Here is a 20175-nt window from a genome sequence, read left to right as displayed (position 1 = left end):
AGATGAGGGCACACTGAATTAAACATTCTTAAGCAGACTTACATACATAATGAATTGGTCAATTCTGTCCAATGTTTCTGAAAGAGATTACCCTTCCAACAAGCCAAATGAGTGTTCAAGGATGGTAGCTCGGATGGATTCCTGAACAAAATAAGTGTTAATCACTTTATCTCCCCCAATCTTTTTTGTGAAGAAGAGCAACTTTTCATTTCCATAAAGCCTTGAAATCGCTAGCTGGCAGGGGATGGGGGTGATGGGGGAGGGCTGGTTAGAGGATACAGACAATGAAGTCCCTGAAAGGGGGGATTTCCTGACAATAAAACCCTGATCAGAGCCAGAGAGGGGACATTGTTGTCTTCAGCACTCCCCTTTCCTTTGGGAATTCCAGGCCTAGTAGAGAGAAGAGGGTCACAGTGACAACTGCTTTGGGAAGGCTCTAACCAGGTAGTCTTTGCAATTTACTGTTTGGGAAACGCTGGCCTACAACAATACATTTTCTTGGAATGTGTTCTTTTAAACAAATTGCTACAGACTTTCTTAAGACATCCTGTCAATTGTTCCAAAAATGTGTAATCAGCTTATGAAATCTTTAAGCAAAGAACACTAAATGTTAGCATAAAATCTCATAACTAGTTATGTATCGAGATTCTCCTACACGCCAGGCACAGTGCTGGGTACTAAACACATAGCAGTGAACAAACCAAACACAGCGGTCACTACTCTCTGGAAATCACAGTTGAGAAGGACAAAATTGCTTCTTAAATCTCTGTGCACTCCATGCCAGACACAGTAGCCATCCCATAAATATTTAAGGAATGAATGAATAAAAAGACTTCAGAGCTCGAGGTTCATGTGACTCAAGATTAAAAAATATAAAAAAAAGTAAAAGTAAAGAAAAAACTAGCAGGTATACTAGGAACAACCAAACACACAAAATAATGAACCGGAAGTGTGCTCCCACAATATTAGGAGAAATGGAACAAGAAATCAAAATCCTTTACATATTGCTCCTATTTATTATTTTAATATCATCGTTGCACAGAACCAGTCATTGGTGCTATTTTAACAATTCCTCCCAAATAGTTTTGTGACTTAGTTCAAGCACCCAGAGACACAGCTGGTCCCCAGTTAAGTCAATTCCCCTGTTGAAGGACAACTATTTCCTCGAATGAACAAAGACCTTCTCTTCTCAATCCGCTAGATCACACAGCTTCATAAGTTTGAAACGTAGTTTTGCTAACCTAGAGCTATTCTCTAACAGAAAGAGGGAGACGGAAAAAGAAAACATTTGCAAGGTGCTGAAACAGGTGTAGATTATTTTACCTGATCCAGGTGCCTCCTTCCCTGGTGACTATCTACTCCTCAGAATGAGTGCTGGCCTTCTTAGCTATTCTGAGGAACACAATGATGGAGGCTCCTTTTAGCTCCATCGGGCCCTAGAGAAATAACTGCCCTATATTTAGATAAATGCCCTTTGTAACAAAGGAATAACTCATCCCAGTTAGCACTTGCTAAATGACAGAACCAGAAAGTTTTCCGCACTATTCTTCTAGCTCAGTGGTTCTGAACCAGGGGACATTTGGCAATATCTAAAGACATACTTTGTTGTCATAACTGGGGGTTCTACTGGCATTTAGTGGGTGGAGGCCAGGGATGCTGCTAAACATCCTACAATAAACAGGAAAGTCCCCCAAAACAAAGAACTATTTGGCCCAAAACATCAACAGTGCTGAGATTAAGAAATCCTGCTTTATACATTAAACAAAGAACAGTGGGGTCATCTATCAGTGACCGCAGATAGTTCTGTTAAAATATTCTGAAGTAGGATTATTCTCCTAGAGTCTATGCTCAGCAACTTATCCACATGTTAAAAACTGACCTGATCTTAGGATGTTAGTAATATTTTAGAATAATAATGATGATAATGGTAACATTAATGAAACGCTTGGTATACAGAGTTACAGTCCATATTTACAATGACCCTATGTTACAAATGTTATTAGTGTACTCCAGAAGGTAAGTGTATTAATCACATGCAATAACTCTACGGAGTAGGTGGGTTTATAACCCCCTAGGAGGTGTGTGCTATGGGCAAGACTTGATCTGTTCTTTTTCACCACCATCTGTCCAGCACCCAGCAGAGTGAAATCTCCATTTCAGAAATGATGATGCTGAGAGGCTCAGGAACACGCCAGAGATCACAGGGCCAATAAATGGTGGAACCCCGGTTCAAACCAGGCAGCCTGCCTGGTTCCCTAGCCTCTCTCTCTCACACCCTGCCAGCCGGCCAACAGCTTCATATGTGGAGTCATTGAAACCCATCAGACCTCTTGACTCTAACCTTAGATAAGCAGAACCAACCCAAGGGAGAAGGAATTAGGCTGCTTTCCAAAGTTACCAAAAGTTTCCCAATATTCAAGACACTGATTAAACAAACCAGTGACCCCAAGACAATGGTGAAGTACATTTGTATTGCCATGAGCCACTTGAAAGCAATCTAAGAGGGTGGCTGGTTTTATAAGAGGTTAACCGCTTCTCTCAGTTTGAGCAGGACTCATGTGGCACCAGCTACCAGGCAGGCTTCCTGAAGCTAAAATGGCCACTTTCTCAAAGGACAAATGCCCTGCATGAGTGCAGAAACTCTTTGCAACCACTCAGGAGCTAACTCAGGGATCACGGGATTTACATGTGGACCAGATGACAACTTGGCCACTAGTCCAATGGACTCCCAATGCCAAGTTAACCTTAGTACAGTCTTTGGGTAAAATCTAGATCAATGCTGATTATGTCAGGAGGTCAACCTTCAGGAATTTATACTTTCTGAATGATAAGAGAGCTCAAACATTAATTTAAAGTTTCAGAGAATATACTAATTTTCCTGTTTTCATCATTTCAGTAGATTTTATAATTCTAGGGGGAGATATCCTATCAGAAACAAATTCTAGCAAGTACTGTAAATAAAGAATTGTATCCACCTTTATAAAAAGACTAAAAGAAGAAGAGATAAGAGCTTGTTTTTAGTTTTACAATATTGACATAGTAGGCTTTTTTTTTTTTTTAATGTGGAAATTTCCCTTTTAGAATGATAAGAATAGTAGCCTGGACACTATACAAACATAGTTATTATACTTATAAGTACTTTAAGTATTTATTCATAGCCTGTCTTTCTGTACAAAGGAAGTGAGGTGACTTTTAAAAAGGTAAGTAATAGGTGAATCAAAACAAGGAAAAAGTAAATTTGAGAAAACAATAAAGCCTAGATGGCCAGCACACAGGAATGCATATCCTACTGCCCTAGACAGCTACTTAATGGGTTTCCTGTTTGACTTCAAGCTTCTTGGCCATCAATGCAAAGAAAGAACAAGAATGGTAAGATTAGTACCCAATAAGATACAGCAAAGTGGATTTTTTTCAGTTCTTCTTGATATAGTAACCTAAGAAGATTCTCTGTAAATCATCATCTAAAAAGACACCATGAGGTGTAATGGGCTATACATTGTAAACAGAATTTTTTTAAAAAAATGATGTTCATGAAACTATTACTCACGATCCTCTCAATACAAAGTGAAGCCTTAATCAGTGTGCAGTTCAATAAAGCAGAGAGGGCCTGTGAAGGCAACTGTGAAGTGGGGCGCCACATAACGTGCCATCGTGAGCATTCAGCTCTCTCACAAGTCTGGCAGAAATCTCTCATCAAATTAGGTTATCTGGATGAACGGAAGCATGGCATCTTCTTCAGGCCTTTCTCTTCAGATATATTATTTCTTCCAACAGATTTTATTAACACAAACTGGGCAGCAGGGACTTCAAGAAGGACAAAAATCCTCTGTGAAAACCATTACATATATTGGCAACTTTTATCATCAGGAAAAGCATCCCAGAAGTCGAATTCTAATGTATGGGTAGTGTTACAATGGAAATTTTAGTGTGCAACTGAAATCAGGCCATGAGTTTTGTCTGTCATCAAAGGTATCTGTTAACTTAGGGTTGAACTGCCCTGCCCATGCCCCACCTTTTTTTTTTTTTTTTAAGACAGTGTCTCACTCTCTTGCCCAGGCTGAAGTGCAGTGGCATGATCTCAACCCACTGCAACCTCCGCCTCCCAGGTTCAAGCAATTCTCTGGCCTCAATCTCCCGAGTAACTGGGATTACAGGTTTCCACCACTGTGCCTGGCTACTTTTTATATTTGTAGTAGAGACAGGGTTTCACCATGTTGGCCATGGTTGGCCAGTATGGTCTGGAACTCCTGACCTCAGGTGATACGCCCCGCCTCGGCCTCCCAAAGTGTCGGGATTACAGGCGTGAGTCACCATGCCTGGCCCCATTTTTTTTTTTTTAACTATACTTCTCTTTTCCCTCTCTACAACTGAATGGTCTTTCTCCCTTATATAAGAATCTTCTAGATCACTCCCATCTATTACACTCTTCTTGGTCTTCTGTTATCACTTCTTTTTCATCTCACTAGCTTTTAACTTGGCTAGGTTTTCCTTTACTTGGTTTCTGCCTTGGACTTCCACAAGCTTCACCCTAATAATCATGCAGCCTAGAAAAACATGGAGGAAGGAAAACACTGTCACCTGCCATCTTGTGCCTGCTTAAAGCTCCACTATTTTCAGTGTTTAAACTATGAAGAAAGGCTCAGGTGATTAAAGCTGTATAGTCAAAACTACAGTGTCTTATAGGAATCTAGGATTGAGACAAGGTGTAAAAAGAGGAACATGTAATATACTATTTTACCCCATTGGCAATTAGAAATCACTAGCCAAAGCCAGGATTAGGGAGGGTATTCGAAAAGTTATTAATGCAGACAGAGCAAGGATTTTATGCCACCAAGAAAGCTATTTATTATAAACAATGGGTTTGGAGTCACATGGACAATAGCTATTTTAAAAACAACGAATATCTCCAGGAAAGGTGCAAAAATATAAAGGCAGGCAATCCTAGTTTGTGGTGCTGATCTATTACCACTGCAATGACGGTCAATAGTGACCCTGAGCAGAACTCAAACAGTTAAGAAAACTCACCAGCTGTTTTCCAAGGAATTTTATTTTTGCTTAAGGTGGTAAGTTTGATACTAAATACGGAGGGTGTTCAATGTCAAGTAGAGGACATAGCAATTTACCCTGCAGGCCAGTGTTCCCAGTGTCTACTATCTATATTGGATTAACTTAAGTGATATATAAAGAAAGTTTTTTAAAGTTTAATAGCTATGCAATTATTGTATGGGTAATCTTTACACATTGCAAGCAATACAGGGTCGCCATATGCAATGGTGATACAAATTAAAAAGTGGGTCAATGTAAAAAATTATAAATAATAGCAGTGATAGGTAGATATAGTGGAAATGAATATGGCAAATCTGAGAACGCATTGCCCTAAACAAAAGCAAGACACTGGAAGTGTTCAGAAGGAAAATGATAGCTGTCTAAGCTATCCTTTAGAAGATTAAATCAGAAGTAAAGCATAGATTTCACTGAAGGTGAGAAAAGATGACAAGCAGGGAGCAAGGCCTGGGCTAGGATACTGACAGCCAAAAGAAAAGAAAAAGATTATCAGAAGGAAAATTAAGAAGACATGAAGACTCCCTGGACTAAGGGAATGAAAGAAACCAAGTAACCTAAATTAATTTTGAAGTTTTGCACCTGGAAATGATGTGGCACTGAAAAAAAATAGATATTCAAAGGGGAGTTTGGGGGGCAGTGGGGATGCAGGTTGCCCTCTGGCTTATGCTGGATTTGAAAGTACAGCAGAGAGGGAGCAGTCATAGCCTGGAGAGAGCCACTATGCAAGAGATGAGAAATGTAGATCACAATAGAGATGAGGATTTGAGACCCTGGGGTAGGTTGCAAAAATGGCCACAATTCTCCACACCTCCGTCTATCCATGCCCTTCTGTAACGTAACTTTGTGGTTCCTCCCATCAAGAAATGGATTCTGTGTCCTCTCCCCGAGAACCTGGGCTGGCCCGGTGACTTGCTTTAGCCAGTAGAATGTAGTAGAAGGAACAGTGTGCCATTTCTGGGCCTGGAATCAAGGGTTCTTGTGTACTTTCCAGCTGTCTCAGAATACCGCCATCGTGAACAAGCCCAGGCTGGCGTGCTGGAGGTGAAAGACACATGCCAGAGAATTGAAGGACTCCGGTGGACAGCCAGCCAACCTCCTGAAGCAAACCCTCCCTGCCAATCTGCAATTGACTGCAAACACATAAGAGAACCCAGAAGAGGAGAAGGACTGCCCTTCTGAGCCCAGCCTAAATTGCTGATTTGCAGAATCACAAACAAAATATGTGTTTTTGAAGTCACAAAGTTTAGAGGCGGTTTATCTCTAGTGATTGATAACTGATACAAACAACACAGGTCTGCCTAAAAAGTGTAAAACATACAGAGGCAAAGGAGTAAGAGGTCAAGATTTAGGAGGATATTCCCAATCCCTGGGAAGAAGGGGGAAAGCTGTAGACAAGATGACAGGGCAATGGCGATCAGAAACATTCAAGGATATAATATCAGGGAACCAGGAACATGGGGGCAGGGGACACAGAGGATAAAAGTGGGGTTAGAAGTCAAGGATTCATCAAGGAAGTATAGCACTGGGCTTGGCAGAGCACCTGCCTAGAGAAGACACTGGTATTTTTGCAAGAATGATTGAAGTTTGATTTGTCAAAGCACAGCTTGCTGGAGAAGAGTGAGAAGATGGTGTCAGTAACATAACAAGGAATAGAAGTGGTCTATGGAGTGTTGAGGAGGGCCTGGGTGGGAAAGATATGGAACCCCAGGTAAAGATTACTTGTTTGAAGAATCATTCAGAGGGATGTTGAAGATGAGGTCAACAGAGTTGGACAAAAGTATAAATGTGAATGGTCCTTTCTCTAGGACCCTACAATCACAAGTGTGGCAGGGACCATCCATGCTAGCATCACTTGGGAACTTGTAAGCAATGCCCACTCTCAGGCCCACCCCAGACCTATTACCTGTCTTTTATCCAGATCCCCATGTGCCATTCAAGTATGAGAAGCTCTGCTCTAGGAATTACAAAGACAAGGAACTGAAGAGCATTTAATGACATCTTGAGAAAGTCATTCTGTTTTGAATTCCCTTTCAAGCCCCCAGAAAAAAATAAGACAAAGTCTTGGCTTGGTGCTAAGCCATCTTCCACACCTCCCTAACACTTGCAAATCTCCCTTTTCAACAGAGTTCAACAGAGAGTAGAGCCTTAGGCAAGCAAGGTCTCCAGTGAGATTTGAAAAACACTGTTTACACCCCTTTTGTGTTTATTTTTAGGATTTTCTTTTATGTGTGGAAAGCAATAAGGTTTTTCCATTTGCAGTAGTCTTAATTTCACATTGATTTATTTAAGAGGAAAAAAGAGGTAAATAAAGCTATGTAGCATATAATAATGTGGATGCAAATGAGAAGACAGCAAAAGTTGTTACAAGTGAGGCAGCACTTAAAGCGACGACTGGAAAATCTATAGTGGAAGTCAGAAGACATCTGGGCACATTCGAAGGTAGAAAGGCAAGAGACAGGAAAGATGGGAGCTGTTTGCAGAACCAAGAATATTCAACAAGCAGGAAGGATTGTTGGAAGGATTTATCCCAGAGCAGAAATTGCCCTCTCTGGGCCTGGAAGAAAGAAAGAACTGGTCCCTAAATGGGTGAGGATGACAAATGAGAGATCTAAGGCAGATAATATCAAATTCTTCATAAGTAAAAGATTGGAGAGCCCCTCTAAAATGAGGATAAGTTGGTTTGACTGGGACTGGAAAAGAATATGAAAGACTTGGAATATCCATTGTGGACAATGCCCAAGAGAATAAACAGATGAAAAGGATTCGGCAGCAAAGACCCAGGGACAGTCAGGCAGCATTAATTTTTAGTAAGGAAAATGGACACAGTTTATCCCAAAGCTGAGAAATGAAACTCTAAGGCTGACACAAAAAATACACCAGCAAAGAAAAGGGGGCGGAGGAGATTAGGTAGTAGTGGCAAGCATAGCTGACAAGTCCTCATAGTCAAGGTTACATAAAGACTCAACGGTTGGCCAGGTGCAGTGGCTCACGTCTGTAATTCCAACACTTCAGAGGGCCAAGGTGAGAGGATCACTTGAGGCCAGGAGTTCAAGACCAGTCTGGTCAACATAGCGAGACACCATCTCTACAAAAGAATTAAAACTTAGCTGGGCATGGGGTGTGCACTTGCAGTCCTAGCTACTCAGGAAGCTAAAGGAGGAGGATTGCCTGAGCCCAGGAATTTGAGTCTGCAGTGGCTATGATCACACCACTGCACTCCAGCTGGGGCAACACAGCAAGACCCTGACTCTTAAAAAAAAAAAAAAGAGTTAATGGAAAAGCCCAGTGGACTGGACTGTGGGAACAAGATTCTCAGTGGATATAGGGATATAAGGAGTGAGAAATAAACTAGGTTTGATCAAAAAGGAAAAACATCATTTTTTTAAAAACTGGTTTTTAAAATGTCAACTAAATATTAACTAATGCTCAAAATTTTGTTACCAAGAGCAGGAACTTGATAAATGGTGCTACAAAAACTCAGGAAAATTTTTGAAAAGAGGAGAAATTTGGGCCTAAAATGCAAGTAATCAATTAAAATTAGGACATAATGATATGGGGTTCTTGCAAAGAACATAAATCACTGGGTATTTTAAGCATGCACAAAATAAAATCCCAGAACTGAAGAAAGGCCCGGAAAGATATAAATCTTATCACAGTGTATCTCTGTCACCAAAAGAGGATCCTCCAAGAAGCACATAAAAACTAAAAGTTGGAAGTTTAGGAAAAACAAGAACACTACAGTATATATATAAAATTTCAAACTTTGAGATACCCCAAAAGGATTTCTCAGACCTCACCCATCACTCACTCATGCACAGCACACCTACTGAACTACCTGGTGTCCCTTCCTCTCCACTCACTCCTTCCATAGTAATTGAGAGTTTCACTGGGCACATGGCCAGCCACAACATAAAATACATTTCCTGAGTAACCAGGTGTGGCCATGTGATGCAGGCTAGCCAGTGAGATATAAGCAAAGTGACATGTGGCAGCTTCTGGAAACCTTCGTTTACCCTTGATCCACTTCAATCCCCTTCCTCCTTCTTGCTGGTTGGACCATGGAGGTTGACTGGAGGTCAACCTTGAGCCATAAGGATGAGGGTCACAGGATAGCTAGAAGCAGCTTGGCTCTTCAGTATTTAAGAGGCCCTCATACTAGCCTTGGACTACTTCCCTCTAGATTTGGTTAGGGAAACAAGAAATGAATATCTACTTTATTTAAGACATTGCTGTTCAAGATTTTTTCTATTACATGTATACTGAACCCAAATGTACCCTCTTTGCAATTATGGGGGCCTCCTATTCCTTGACCAAAATTTCTTCAATGGCCTGAATACTTGGATTAAAAGCAGTCACTTCAATACCTCATTTCCCTCAACTCCTGTTCTTCTCTCATCCCTGCCTAGGCAAAATCTACCACCAAGTCATCTTCACATCCATTGTTCTCTTCCTGCCACCAACATATCAAACACTGATTTAAAAAAATTAAAAATAAAATGTAAACTTAAACATTTCTAATAGGGATCATCACAACTGCAGTCCAGCTCCTTGAAAATGGACAAGTGGCTTCACTGTGGCATTCCTATTGCCTAGAAGTGTCTGACGCATAGTATGTCAACACATATTCACTCAAATACTAAACTACAACCAGATCTTCTGCTCAACAGTATTTTTATTCATCTCTAGTTCACTTCTTACCACATTTTATGTGCCAGGCACTTCTCTAAATGCTAGATGTACCATGTGCATCAAAGTAAACACATCCCCTACCCTCATGAAGTTTACATTTCAGTGGAAAGAGATCAACAAGGAGCAGATGAATAAATGAATAATCAAGAAATTCAAATGGGGTATGTGCTATGAACAAAATTATGAAGGTAGAGAGATATTAATTAGCAAGATGGGGAAAGGATATTTTAGAAATTGAGATATTTTTAAATGGTCAGGACATACTTGAAGGTGACATCTGGGCTCAGACATGAGTGCTGAGAAGAGGCCAGCCAAGTGCAGACATTTGGGGAGAGGGCTCCAGACAGAGAGAACAACAAGTTCAAAAAGATGGGATGAAGGCTGGTACCATTAAAACACATGAAGTGAGGGTAGAGGGGAGGAGTGGTAAGAAGAGGAAGTAGGAAAAGTACAAAGGGATAGATCTCAGGCTTGTCAATCAATTCCCACGCCCATACATATTGTTATCTCTCTCTCTCTCCTCTCTTCCCCAACATTTTTTCTACTGAAATAGATATACACTATACATATATATATGTGTGTGTGTGTGTAGTACAATACATATTTCTCACTCTATATCCATACAGCCACTGAGAATCTTGTTCCCACAGTCCAAGCCACTGGCCCTTTTCCTTAACTCTTGACTTTTTTAAGAGTCAAGGTCTTGCTGTGTTTCTCAGGCTGGAGTGCAGTGCTGTGTGTGTGTGTGTGTGTGTACATATATACATATATATACACATGTGTGCACATATTTTTATATATATATGAATCTTCAGCCATCTTCTGTTTCTTTCCTATTATTGCAAATAAATAGTTACCAAGCCTTCATTTAAGGATTTAAGGGCTAACTCTCCTTTATCTACAGTCTTCGTTCCAACAGCAACTGACCACCCAATCCATCATTCAATAGCTCTCTCACTGTCTCTCTAATCTCTTCTTCACACATGTTCAGACATTGTCTTGAAAATATCTTCTCATTAGCCCCACTTCAAAATGTCACCCTCTACCTATACACACACACATATGTATGTAAGCACACACATATGCAAATGTACCAAGACACACACATACACACATAGTTTACTAGTATCTACTCAATACAACCTAGGATCTTACACCATTCCAGTGTCTCCACAATTTGTTATCAACCAACCACATCTCCCACCATGGAAAGAGAAAATCTCATATCCATAGAATATCCAGGTGACCTATAGGCTTCTTGAAGGCAGACCACATCCAATCTCAGCCCCAACAAGAAAGGCATTCCTAATATAAACAATATTTATGATATCTGCATTACATAAACACAGGCTTATTTTGGTTTCCACAAAGAATAATAATAAACATAGACAATGGAAATCTTCAGAAATCTTCAAAGTCATCAAGCTTCACTCCAGTTAGCAGTTTCAATGGACTTTGCTTTCCTATCCTACACCCACATTCTCTCATTGTGACATCTGCACTGTTTTTCCTCCGAAGAACGACAGCTCCATACTCTTAGCTCGTGTGGCTTCCAAGAAGATGCCAGTGTCCAGCTCCCCTACTGGGATGCCTACATGGCTATGAGCCTGGGCACGGGACCCAAGTCTATCCAATAAGACTCGATCCAGAAAAGTTGCTGAAACAAGCAAGAAAGCATCTCTCCCTCTTGAGAAGGCTGAGCTGTGAGAATGTAACTTGGAGCTGCTGCTGGACAACTTCCCACTGCTTGAGTACAGCCTGGCTGATTTTAAAAAAAAAAGAAAAAGAAAAGAAAACGATGAAAGAAGAGCTAATATAAGAAAGTCTTGATAGCATCCCTTGATCCAGCATCTAGATCCAGCTATGCCTGAAACAAAACTTACAATCCCTTTTCTATTTAACTCAGTTTCACTGAAGTCTTTTTCTCACTTGCAACCAAAGCATTTTTACTAAAACAATCATTTTAACCACTTTTGCATTAAATTTTTTTATTAGAATTTTTTTAAATAAGTCAAATAATAAAGGTTGAATCTCTCATTAAAGATAAGTTGGCATCAAGGAGCAGCATGAAGAATCTACCGAGTGTATTTTATTAACTGTTCGATATTTCTAGATTTAACTCATCCCCTTTTGCAAGAAGATCAACTTCCAACCAATCATATATATTTCATAAAAGTTTTCTAGTCAGGTCAGCATTTTGAACTTCTACTTCCTACACCTAGGAGATTTTTTAAAGAAACTGTAGAATTTTTATTATTCTACAGTAAATCCCTTGCTTATTACAAATTAGCTGTAGAAATTGCTGGAAAAAAATCTCACAATATGGTAGTTACACTACATCCATTTAAAATAAATTCAATTTTAAAACTCAGTCTTATCACCATATTTGACATAATTCTTCTGCATAAACAATTTAGTCAATGTAGATAAGGCTACATGAAATTTGCAGTATTTGGAAAAGAAGGATCCGGCTTAAAACCTCACTTCCCCAAAAGAATGAGTGTAGATCATTCAAATATGAATTTAGAGTAAAAACTCAAATGTGTCTTCATATTAGCCCATTTGTGTATCTTCAAATTCTTCCTTTATAAACAAAGCAAAATTGAATTAAGATTAAAGATAGAATGTTAATCATACAAGAAGGGCCATTTTCCAGGGCCTGGTGTGTTTTACAAAAGCATGAAACATATTTAAGAGAACATGGCCTCCCTGAGGAAAAGATTAAGGATACAAACCTAGGAAACAAAGAAAATAAAATGATCTACCTCAAAGGGATAAGATTAAACCTGTGAGAAGCTCATGCAGACCTTAAACGAAAGCCTCTACTCCTTATATTTTTAAACAGGGTTTTTTTTTTTTTTTTAGAGCACTAAATCCACCTTCAAAATATATTTGAATTTGTAAGCATACTTAACAAAAATCCTATCCTTTCTTATTAACCATACTCAAAACAGATTCTCTAAGATCGTTATGACACCATTAACATTTCACAAAATCCAAAAAAATATGTTTCCTAGAAAAATAAATGTTTTCATTCATGAATGGCTAATATGGTTTTAAATTATGTTATTGCAAATTTCACATCATTCCCCCTTAATAACCATTTAAGAATGCTTCCTTCCAAATAACTATTAAGAGAGAAAGGATGTTTCATCATGCAAACACACACACAGACACACACTCCTTGTTTATGTCATTGTTTTTAATGGTGCAATAGGATTTCCAAATTCTCCGAGTTTCACATGTTACTTCCTAAATTACTGGAAGCTGAATTGGCAACACCAGCCAATCCTCAAGTCCAAGGATGTTGTCCTTGCTTTTCCTGTCGCCTTCCTCTTGAAGGACTCAAATTCATTTCCATTGCTTTAACACAAACAGAAAGACTCCAACTTTGGTTGTTCAGCCCCGAACTCTCTCTTGAGTTCCAGTGCATGACTCTGTAAGAATATACCACTGAAATATCCAAAATGAGCTTGATCTGGTTATCTTTCCTCAAAACCAGCTTCTCTTCTCTCTGTTCTGCTTCCACTCAAGGTCTTACCATTCGTCCAGGCCCCAAATTCAAACACCCTCAATCATTTCTGCTTCCTCTTTCTGCCCTCCCAAGTTGGGAGGTTCTGTTTAGTGCTTTCTTTTCTTTTGCATCCGAATTCACATCTCCTTGATTCAAATCCTTCCCATACCTTACCTCAACTGGGTGATGGCATCCTACCCAGTCTCTCCTACTCTCGCCGGGGCCTACACCAATCTACTCAAAAGGTCAGATCCATCTTTACAAAAGTAAAACTCTAACCAAGCCATCAGCCCACTTAAAATTTTTCAGGCGAGGCGCAGTGGTTCACGCCTGTAATCTCAGCACTTTGGGAGGTCAAAGGCAGAAGGATCACTGGAGGCCAGGAGTTCAAGACCAGCCCTGGCAACATAGCAAGACCCTATCTCTGCAAAAAAATAAAATGAAAAAGTTAGCCAAGCATGGTGAATACACACCTGGGGTCCCAGCTACTCAAGAGGCCTCCCAGGAGGCGTGAGTAGCTGGGACCACAGGTATGTGTGGATCTCTTGAGCCTGGGAAATCGAGGCTGCAATAAGTCATGGTCACTGCACTCAAGCCTGGGTAACACAGCAAGACTCCATTTCAAAAAATATGTATGTGTATATGTATATTCTTCCAATGCACTCAGGTGCAGACACTGTTGACTGTCTTTCCAACAGCCTTCTTCCTTGCTAACAGAGCATAACACTAATTAATTATGCTCATGTGGCAATGCCCAACCTCAGGGATGATGCTGGATTGGTCTAAACTGATCACAGTAATCTTCCTCTTTGCTAGTGAGTGGCCTAGGGTTGGTACACAACCCACTTCTGACCAGTAAGATAAAAGAGAGGGTCTAGTGGAAAAAGTTTTCCTTCTTGCCAACAGATGTACAGGAAGAGAAAGTACTCATTTGCTACCACTCCCACCACCATCACCTTGCTTCTCATTTTGCGTTTTCATGTGAGGATATGACATCCAGAGCTACAGCAGCCAACTTGTGGCCATGGGAAGACTGCTAAAACTCCAAGGACAGCAGAATAAAAAGAAAATCAAAGAAGGGCTCTTAAAGACATCAATGAACCATCCAAGACAGCCTAGCACTGCCAACCTAAAGACTTCTTTGAAGATAAACCGGTGTCTTTTATGGTTTATGCCACCGTTTGTTGAGTTTTCTGTTATCTGCAGCCCAAAGCACTCTAACTGATAAACTTAGAAAGAGCAAACTCTTGACCTTACCACAGAAGGCCCTCTGCATGATGTGCTACTCAAAGTGTAGTCTACAGACCCACAACCTTGGCATTGCCTGGGAGCCCAGCCCTGGGCCCATGAATCAGAATCTCCAAGGGTAAAGTCCAAAAGTCTGTGTTATAACAAGCTCCCAGCTGGTTCTTGTGCATGGTAAAGTTTGAGAAACACTGCTCTACAAAGTTATCACAAATTACTTTTTACCATCTCAGCTACTACCCTACGTAGGATGAGGTGCACTTGATCTGCAATTTGTCTGGTGACAGTAACCTTACTGGGTTTGAGCATCATTTGTTGCTCCTTTAGTTTCTTCTCCTCTTAATCAAAGTCTTCGAACTTGAAGCCTCCAGGACCTGAGAGGATTACAAAGGTCTGAATATAAGACAGGCTGTGAAGCAGGCCGTGATGAACTACGGGGTACAGGCACATCTGAAGGACACCGAGCAGACGTTGTCATACAAGGAAATTGGTTCAGTGTTTTCACATTTCTAAAGAAAAGCTGGAATCCAGATTTATATGCAAAGTTTTTTAGATATAGACAACCAAGGTTGTTTTAATACTCTGCAGATTAAACACATTTTCAAGTGGATTCACATCCACCTGAGTTTGTGACATGAAGTAGAGATTCCTTGAAATATCGACACATACTTTGAAAACTGTGACCACATACATTCACTGACTTCATTTAAAATGACTAAAATTAATTTTCTTTGGCTAACTATATGCTAGTCTCTACTGAGCACAGGGTCTTCATCAATAGCCCAGCATCTGGAGTGGTCAAATAAAGAGTTTGTGGACCTCTAGTTAGGGGCAGCAGGACTGTTTTATCCATTAGTCACTATAGACCACACACTTAGAACTGCAAGTTTCTCATGGGTCCACAACAATATGAGAAAAAAATAAACTGGCCACGCAACACCAGAAAACTACAAAATTACAACTGATAGATGTGAAGCTAAATGTTTACAAAATGTAAAAACGTAAGTCAATGGATCCATATCAATTCGGATATGGTATCATATTACATTAGATTAAATGCAGGAAAGTGGATGCATTTTAATGTTTGATGGGGCGTGGAGGGGAGCTCAGATCAATAGTGCTTAGAGCTGCCAAGGTTCTAAAAAGGCCCTGGGTACCAACCTGAAGCCAACCATTCTGTGGTAAGTCTAGTCTTCACAGGTGTCACAAATTTCTTTACGCAGCTCTACTCCATTCTATTCAACTGTCTGCATAGTTGGACATGGGAGTAGAACTGTCCACAGAGTTGCACATAAACCATAAATGACTTATTAAAAAAGTATGTTTGGATCCTCATCTACACATGAATTTAAGACAAGAAGTGCAAGAATCAGCACACAAGCAAGTTTTGAGGGTCCCACATAATGATTTTAATTATTTTTTGTTAATTTATTACAACACTTAAAATTCATGATAATTCACATAAAAACCCTGATTATCATCCTCTTGAAAAAAGAATTGTAAAGTATAGAGACATTGGACCCAAATGTTGGCAGGGCAACAGTCTACTAATGCTGATCAAGGCTACCCCTTTAAATGGGGTATGTTCTCTACTTGGCCACAAACCCTATCTCCATGTAGGCTAACTTACTGCCCACCCCCCCCCCCAACCCAAGAGACAATTGAGTTTATGTTCCCTGGTCTAAGGCTCTTAGAAAAACCTTATTTCTTTTTCACAATGTGGCTTCAATATCTTACATGAAGACTTGTCATGGTAGGATATAGGAATCTCTCAATCTCTCAATCTAAGAAGAGTTTCAATCAAATTCCCCTCTCAATATGTTCTCAATTTGAACCATGATCCCCAAGAAGATGGACAAATGACAAATTACCCTTCAGTTTCTTTTACCCTTCAAGCTAGCCAAGCCAGAAACCCAATCAGGTGGAGTCAAAGCACTAATATAAGAATGTCTTAATTAAGCAGAGTGATCAATAAATAATACACATAAAAATTAGAAAGCAAAGTCTGGGACTGATAGAATAAAAACAACATAGCACTGATCTACGTAAGGATGAGAGGTCAATAGCCATAATTCAAAAGGAAAAGCCCTAAAAATATGCAGAAATAGCTAGTAAATAGAGTTTAGTCCAAGTTCGTTAATAACCCACTATATGATTTCACCTCACACCTACATTAAATACAGTATCTTATTTTGGGATGGCAGAATTCTGACGACTACAGGTTTAGTATCCCTTATCTGAAATGCTTAGAACTAGAAGTTTCAGATTTAGGGGTTCTTTGGATTTTGGAATATTTGCATAATACTTACCAGTTCAGCATCCCTAATCCAAAAATCTGAAATCTGAAATGTTTCAGTGAGCATTTCCTTTGACCGTCACATCAGTGCTCAAAAAAGTTTTGGATTTTGGAGTATGTTGGATTTCAGATTAGTGCTACTTAAATTATATTTGCTAATTGATATTCTGTGTATTATTTTCTTACTGGTGAAAAGACAAATTGAACTCAGGAAAGAAAAATTACAAATATATAGTCAAAGAGTCACCAATTCATTTGAGTAACATAATGAGTTTTTATTTCTTAATATATGGGGTTTAATTTGTTAACCACACCAGAAAAAGAAATGTTCAAACAGTCAACTTTCTACTTGAAATTAAAATGGAAATTAGCCCTTAGGAAACAGTGATGACTTTAAGTTTATACATCAGTGGCTGGTTCATGAATTATTAACTGATTTTAATGATCCTGGCTATATTTTATTTGAAGTTATTCTCCTACTTGCAACGACTTTTGAACCCACAAAACTCTTTCATCCATTCTCCATAGACACAGTACACTTTCATGAGCGCTGACATTTGAAAAGGATCCATATACTCACAGAATGTAAAGATAATACACACGCATATAATTTATACAAAGGACTCTGGTCATTTGTTAAAGAGAGAAATGAATGAAACCCTATTATTCACGGTTTGTAAATAAATTTAAAGATAAGCGCTAACTTTCACTTGTTAAGCTTAGAGCCAAGAGTTCTGTGTTTCTTCTAAAGTTTCCCAGATGGTCATTAAAACAAGAGAGGGCAGAAACATACTTTCTTTGAAATCCGTCATTTCCTATCCAGAAAGATAATACATGTCATCAAAAGTTAAGTCTTTAGAGATTAATTAATAATTTGAGTATTTTCTAAAAAAATAAATGCATGTCTTTATTTTTACATTTTCAGTTTTTACATTTTCAGTATAAACCTATATTGAACAGCACCACTTCAGACACACAAATTAGCTGTGAAACAAAATGCTATAAACCTTTAATTAGCACTTGCTGCTTTATACCCATAAAGTTAATACTTCCTCTTCTACTATACTCTCTGTAAAGAAAAATTATGGAAAATTAAATTGTGTTTTTCACTTCTGAAAATAAAACTAGCAAAATATAGTATTGTGGCTCAGTTTAAAGATAGTTATATTTTTACCTGCAAGGAAGTCAATACAAACATCCCTTAAAATAAGTATAATTTGATTCCTACCAATATTAAGCGCTATGTCTAACTTTTGTAACTTGGGTACACAGAACACTGATGACGATCAGATTGCTAAATAAGTAAGAAAGCAAGTTATTTCAGGCAAATAGCTGCATTAAGAAAATACGACAGTAAGCCAACTTGCATCCACACTCCTGAAGCTGAACAAGCATCTCAATAAATAATGTCTGTTTTCAAGCTTTATATACCCTCCCTGAAATAAATGTTCCGAGCTTAAATAGACTCAAAATAGCCTTTCTCAGAAAATAAAAAAGAGACACACACAAAACACCCCCAATTTCCTCTGGTCCCTTGAAGTACCCTTGGGATCCCAGTGAACAGAGATTTGCCACGCATTGCAGTCACTGCATTTGTACAATAGGTTTCTATTTTGGTGTCATTCGAGTGTTGCTGATCTTAAATCAGAGAAAGAAGGAGTTACATTAGGCAAGGTAATGGCTTCCAAAAATAAGAGCATGCCCAGTTTATACAAGGCTTGCATCCACATGCTAAGTTGTAAGGAGATAAATAATACCCCACTGGAACAATTAGGTGGATTCTCAGAAACACTACATACTTAATTAGGCTGCCTAAGTCCCTGACTGAGCATACATGGGGGACTTTTTAAAGCATTTAATAACCTGAGTAAATCCAAAATCAGAGGACACAAACTAATCCTTAACTCTGGCTCCAGCGATCGGCCTTTTCTTGCCTCTCTTTAAATGCTTAGCGTAGCCCTTAGAATGCGGAGAGCAGGAACGCTCCAACCACCAAAGGGTTAAAGCACAAGGAATAAAGTCCCCTCGATCTATATTTGTTGGGAGGCCCCTCTGTGCCAGACGCGGAGCTGGGCGATGATGACACTGGAAGGCGAGCAAGAGAGACCCTAATGGTTTTTTACAAACTTCAGCACTGGAGTTGGGAACGGAGTATAAACAAATAGAAAGGAACACGAGCCTCCATCAGCCACGGGGCACAGCAAACTGTTCCTCACTCTAGATGCAATTCCTCCTCTTCCTGTTATTTATTGATTAGTTTTGTTTAGCACCTTTCTTTTAGCAGACTCCTTATTTCCTCCTGTTATCCAAGCAATCATAAACAAACTACGATTTGAAAGAAAAAGGGAGGGAGGAGGGAGGAGCAGGAGGAAGGGTAAAGAAAACCACATTCAAAAGGTACAGGCCATCCAGAGCCCGACTGTTTCTCTGAATTTCGCCCTCAGGGTGATGTTTTCGGCAAATTCGGCGCTGGGGGCTTCAGGGAGGACAGAGGACACCGAGGGGTGGTGGTGGGAGGGCGGGGGGGAATTCTGCGCTGCCCGGGTACCAGGGCTGCGACTCTCGCCCGCCTCGCTGCTCCGAGCGGCGCCTGCTGCCCTTCTGAGGTCCACCTAGCCACCTGGAACGCTCGGTCCTCGAAGTTGGCGCAGGGGGAGGTGGAGAAGGTGAGGTGACCCCAGGGTATGGTGTGGAGGTCTCCAATCCCGATCTCCCCGAAATGCAAAACTTACCACCGCCGCCCCAGAAAAAAAAAAAAATGAGAGGAGAGAAGCCACTTACGCTAAGCGGGGAGGGGCGGGCACCCCGGTTCCGAGGTCCAAAGCGCCCTAGCGAAAGGGCAGCAAAGGCCACCTGCGGGGTCCCACCACTTACCCCACTCCCCTGTCCAAGGCATACTCAAAAGTTTGTTCCTTTCCGTCCGTAAGCGGCCCTGAGGCCGGCTCTCGAGTAGGTGGGGGAGGTAAGAAGGACTGGGAGTGGGGGAGGGCAAGATCATCGGACCAGGAGATCAGGGACCCCCTGCGTTGCCCCCCACTCACTCCAGGGGGGCTGCGATCGTGTTTACTAATAACAGCAACAAACAATCACACGGGAGCCCCTCTTTCAGTCCTCGGTCTCTCTTCGCTTCTTTGGTGCAGCAAAGGAGAGTCTGGCGGGGAGGTGGGAGGGAGCGGAGAGGCTGAGGGGAGCGCCGGCTAGGGGACAAAAAGCGGCGTGGGATGGAGCAGAAACAGAAGCGGGGAGAGCTGGACACAGACGAAGGCTCAAAGGTAAAGGAGTAAACAGGGGAGGAAAGAGGCCAAAGAAAAGTGCAGCAGGCGGTGAGCCCGAGCGCGGGGCGCGCCTGGGATGGGGAGGTGGCCCC

The 20175-nt window shown here is 40.5% G+C and overlaps 1 protein-coding gene across 1 annotated transcript in view; it reads right to left on the bottom strand.

The window, feature by feature from the left end:
• TOX3 (TOX high mobility group box family member 3) overlaps positions 1-20175 on the bottom strand; it is a 111071-nt gene that overhangs the window by 86165 nt on the left and 4731 nt on the right. The gene's annotated exons all lie outside the window — the stretch shown is intronic.

Source organism: Mandrillus leucophaeus, unplaced genomic scaffold (assembly GCF_000951045.1).
Source record: "Mandrillus leucophaeus isolate KB7577 unplaced genomic scaffold, Mleu.le_1.0 Scaffold333, whole genome shotgun sequence".
Taxonomy (NCBI): Eukaryota; Metazoa; Chordata; class Mammalia; order Primates; family Cercopithecidae; genus Mandrillus; species Mandrillus leucophaeus.
The sequence above is the reverse complement of the archived record's forward strand: the minus strand, read 5'-3'. Positions and strand labels throughout refer to the sequence as shown.